Here is a 5,450-nt window from a genome sequence, read left to right as displayed (position 1 = left end):
TGGGTGGAGCCACCAGTCCTCAGGCCCTTGATGTGGGTAGGTGAAGACCCTGCTTAATGGGCAGAGCAGTGTCAAATGTCATGAACCTGCCACTTCACAGCTGAAACAGTTGAAGGTAGACTTCAGGTATATACCACTGTACTCTGGTAATGAGGGCCTACACTGTTGAAATGGGCCCACACAAGTCTATGCAGGGGGAAAGGCACTCAAAGTCCATGGATCCCTTATGCTTGTGCCTAGGCAAAGGGGCTGTGCCTACCCTGAGTTCCTGGCTTAGGAGAGCCGGCCGTTTATTTTTTCCCATTCGTTAGTTTGTTCACTCTCCAAGGCCGGGAGAATGGTTCAGGGCGTGTGACAGATCCTACTTCTGGCCCAGGGGACTCTGCGATTGCTGAAGCTGGTCTGTGACCTACTGCAGAGCAGGGAGCAGCGAGGTAAATGGGAGAGAGGTTTTTCCCTAAGAGGGGTGTTTTTTATCTGCGCAGTAGGCTGGACGCAAGTACTTATCTTTCACGGATTGAGTGCTGCTTCTCACTGGTTCTGGGTGGCCAAGTACACTCTGTGCTGCTGGGTCTCTCCTGGTGCAGAATATGCCTCCTGAGCACTGCTGCTTGCCTGCCTCACTGCTCACCCATGAGCTGATCAGGCCTGAAGGGCTCAGGCTCTCGCCAGGTCAGGTCTGGCAACTCCTCGCTGCTTCCTAACTGTCCCTCCCTCCCCCTGCCACTCAGTCAGGTTCCTCAACTTTGCCTTTGATGTTCAGGACCCCTAGATTGTCATATATAATTGATTCACTTGTTTTTTCGGGTCTTTGTTGTTAGAAGGTCCACTGGAAGAGTCTGACTACTCCGCCATCTTGGCCCTGCCTATCGGGAGATTGGAACTCTTATGCGCTGCTGATGGGACTGTAAAATGGTACAACCACTATGTAAAACGGTATGGCACTTCCTCAAAAAACTAGAAATAGAGCTACCTTATGATCTAGCAATCCCACTCCTGGGCATATACACTAGAGACCTAATAGAAGTGACACGAACAGACATATGCACACCGTTGTTCATGGCAACACTATTCACAATGTCAAAAAGATGAAAACAACCTAAGTGCCCATCATTGGATGAATGGATAAGCAAAATGTGATACATACATACAATGGAACACTATGCAACCATAAAGAATAATTATGAGTCCTTGAAACATGTTATAATGTGGATGAATCTGGAGGACATTGTGCTGAGTGAAATAAGTCAATCACAAAAGGACAAATATTATATGATCCCACGTTTATAAAAAGACAAAAATACTTATAAATACAGAAAGCACCATTCATTGGTGGTTACCAGGGATGGGTGGGTGGGGAGAGGGGGAATAACTCTTTAGATACTAGACACTTGTTATTTTTGGTCATGGGAAAGGTAACACTGAATGTGGGTGAAGTGTTCACAGCTTGACCAAGGTAAAAGGCATCACTAAAAAGTACACACACACACACACACACAAAGGACATTTTTGGTAAATGCTAGGACATATATAATTTTGCAACAACAGCAACAACAAAAAAAATATGTGTGGTTCTGTATGTATTTACGCTTATATATGTATAGGTGTGTGTATGTGTGTATATGTGTGCATATATACATGCAGCTATATGTATATATATGTGTGTGTGTGTGCATGTATGTATGTTCATATATATAATAAAGCACATGAGAGGCACAGTTATGGGTATTTCTTAGACATAACAAAATATCTCATGGGACTGATTTTCTGGGTTTGAAGCCTTAGGACCATAGTCTCATTGGACAACTTGGTCAATTGACATCATATAGCTCACAAAGTTTATGTTCCATCTTAGGCTGGGTTCTCTAAAGAAGCAAAACCAGTAAAGCGTATAAATATATATGTAGAGAGAGATTTGTATCAAGAAAAACGCTCATGTGGTTATAGAGGCCTGGAATGTCCCTAAGTCCGTGGGTCAGGATAGAGGCCTATCCTGATTCACGTAGCCACAGGGGCTGATAAACCCAAGATCGGCAGGTCAGAGAGTAGGGCTCTTGCTCACAGGCTGCGAAGAAAGATGAACCCCAAGATTGGCAGGCAAGACCGCAGGTAAGCTGCTAACTCAAGTCCCAAGAACTGGAGGTCAGACAAACAGGAGCCAGCTGCAGGATCCAGAATGAGCAGAAGACCACAAGCCTTGCCAGAATATCCAATTATATTCAATGCAGGCCACACTCCCTTTCAACTGATTGGCTACGCACAGCAGATCCCATTATGGAGGTGATCACATAATAGCAAATCTCATCATGGTAGTGATCACAACATCATACGACTGTCAAACCACTGAGAATCGTGGCCCAGCCAAGTTGAAACACAACCTTAACCATCACGTATTCTATATCCTAGTTTGGTGAGATGCATCTTGGGTCTTTTAGCTTTTAGCTTGCAAATGGTCATCTAACATACAACGATTGGTCTCTTCTCATCTGAGCAAAAGGGAAAGAAGGAAACCACAGAGTCAGTGAAGAATCTAGTCTACAGAACTTACAGTCTACATGAACCACAGAGTCCTCTACCCTGAGACCAGAAGAACTAGATGGTGCCCGGATACCACTAATGACCATTCTGATCAGGGCCACAATAGATGGATCTTGATAGAAGGGGAGAGAAATATAGAACAGAATTCAAATTCTTAAGTCCAGGCTTACTGGACCGGTTAAGACTAGAGGACTCCTCGAGACTATTACCCTGAGATACTCCATAAAACCTTAAACCAAAACTACCCCTTGAGGTCACCTTTTAGCTAAATAACAGATAGGCTCATAAAATAAAGAATATTACCAGTGAGTACTGTGCACCTTTAAAAAATCATCTATATGAGACCAAATGGTCAACAACTACTCTAAAGCAAAGATGAAAGGGTAAGGGGACAGGGAAACCAGATTACTCGAAGCAAAACATCCAGAAGGGAATTAATGAGAATGTTGACACATTGTGAAAAAAGTAACCAGTGTCTCTGAACTATTTGTGTAGTAATTGTTAAATGGCAACCTAATTTGCTATGTAAACTTTCACCAAAAACACAAGAAGATATTATTAAAAAAAAAAAAAACTAAGTCAGATCATGTCATTCCCTGCTCAAAACTCTCCATTGGTTTCTCAGAGTAAAAATTCAAGTCCTCACAATAATCTAAAACGTAGTACATAATCTGGTATCTGATTATCTTTCTGGCCCCATTACTAATAACTCTTGCCTTGATTCACTATGCTCTAGATATACTGACCTTCCTCATGAATTAGGGAGTTTGCACTGGCTATTTCCTCTGTTTGGTATACTCTTTTTCCAGCATCCACTTGATTTACTCCTTTTCTTTCTTCAAGTCCTTACTTAAATATCACCTCATCACCGAGTCCTTCTCTTACCTCTTTTATTTGGAATTATGCCACCAACACTCCCTATACCATTTCTTGATTTATTTTTCTCCATAGCACTTTTCACCATCCAACATATGATAAGGGCACAGACTTGTGATCTGGCTTATTCACGGCTGTATCCTTAATAATAAGATAATGCTTGGCATGTATTTTCACACTCAGTAAATATTTGGTGAATAAATGAATAATTAATTGAATGAATGAACGCAATAAGCATTTCTTTTAAACAGCAGCAAGGTACCGACACTGTGCTTAGAACTAGGGAAACAGAGATTACTAATGAAGGTACAGTTTCTGCCTGAAAGACCTTGCATTTTAATGAAGGGCACCAACAGGAAAAGATACTGTCACTATATGATAGCATATACTTTGTACTATGGCATCCAATGGAGTCCCTGGGTAGTGCAAATGGTTAACATGCTTGGCTGCTAACCAAAAGGTTGGAAGTTCAAGTCCACCAAGAGGCACCTGGGAAGAAAGGCCTGGCCATCTACTTCCGAAAATTTAGCCATTAAAAACCCTATGGAGTACAGCTTTACTCTGACACACATGGGGTTGCCATGAGTCAGAATTAACTCAATGGCAACTGGTGGTTGATATAGTCCAATGGCGCATCAACCCTATGGGGGTGGGGGGAGGATTCAAGAAGCCTCTTGAAGATAACATCTAAATCGAGTCTGGAAAGATGAGAGTTAACCAGATGGAAAAAGACACTGGTTTAATGTATGAGAGCTGAAGTAGTAAAGTCAGAGTGTCTCCTTGTTCTACCTCAGCTAAGAACATGCACATCAGGCAACTCGAATGTTTTGCCTCTCTGTGCATGTCTGCAAATGATCATGAAAGCACCACAAATATTGATTTTGGGATTACTTGCTACTAGTTTATCGAGTAGGTGAATTCACAAGTACCTAATCTGTGAATAATGAAGACTGTGTATATGAGAATAAGTTTAAGAGATATCAAAGATAAATTAGGAGATCCAATATGCATTTAATAGAAGTTCCAGAAAGAGAGAACGTAAAGAATAGGAGGGAACTTAACAAAAATAAAAATGGAAGAAAATTTCAAAGAGCTGAAGAATTATATCTTCAGATTAAAAGGGCCTACTTTTCATGATAAGCATAAATAATTTAAAAAAGATATCCTTGGATAACATTTGTTAAATTTCTAAAGCTAAATATAAAAAGGAAATATTAACAGTTTCCAGGGGAAAAAATTAGCTACAAAGAAATGAAATTCAGACTGGTATCAAACTGCTCATCTACAACACTGGAACCAAAAACAAGAGTGATTATCTTCAAAGTTCTGAGAAGGAATAACATTAGGTCAAAAATTTAATGTCCAGTGAAGCTACCTACTCTGTCCTATCAGGCTGCTATGAGTTGGAATCAACCTGATGGCAACGGGTTTGGTTTTTTTGGTTTTGAAGCTATCGGTCAGATGTGAGGGTAAAATAAAGAAAAATTTAGACAAGTTTAGATAAGGGGTTGAAAAATTTACAAGCCGCATATCTTCTCTGAAAAAAAAAAAAAAAAAAAACCCTCAAGTATACCAGACCAGTTGCCGTTTAGTTGATTCTGACTCATGGCAACCTCATATGTTTCAGAGTAGAACCGTGCCCCACAGGGTTTTCAAAGGCTGATTTTTCAGAAGTAGATTGCCAGGCCTTTCTTCTGAGGCACTTCTGGGTGGACTCAAACCTCTAACGTTTTGGTCAGCAGCCAAGCACTTTAACCTTTGCATCACCCAGAGACTCCTACTAATATGTACTCCTATAAAACTAGAAAATAATTTAAGAAAGAGTATGGAATTGAATATAATAGTAAAGATCAAACAAGCCAATAACACTTATGGTTGATTCTAAATGATTGTCAGTAATGTGTCTGTGAAACTTAATGCAAGTGTTACAAATGAACTTGTTGTTAAAAGTTAAAAGCATTCTGTAAGAAAAATTAATAACTATGTGAAATGAAAATTCTAGATGAATTAATTAAAAGGTGAAAGGAGTAGAAGAT

The sequence above is a fragment of the Trichechus manatus genome, unplaced genomic scaffold (assembly GCF_000243295.1).
Source record: "Trichechus manatus latirostris isolate Lorelei unplaced genomic scaffold, TriManLat1.0 scaffold00046, whole genome shotgun sequence".
In the NCBI taxonomy this organism is placed as follows: Eukaryota; Metazoa; Chordata; class Mammalia; order Sirenia; family Trichechidae; genus Trichechus; species Trichechus manatus.
Note: the sequence above shows the minus strand (reverse complement) of the source record.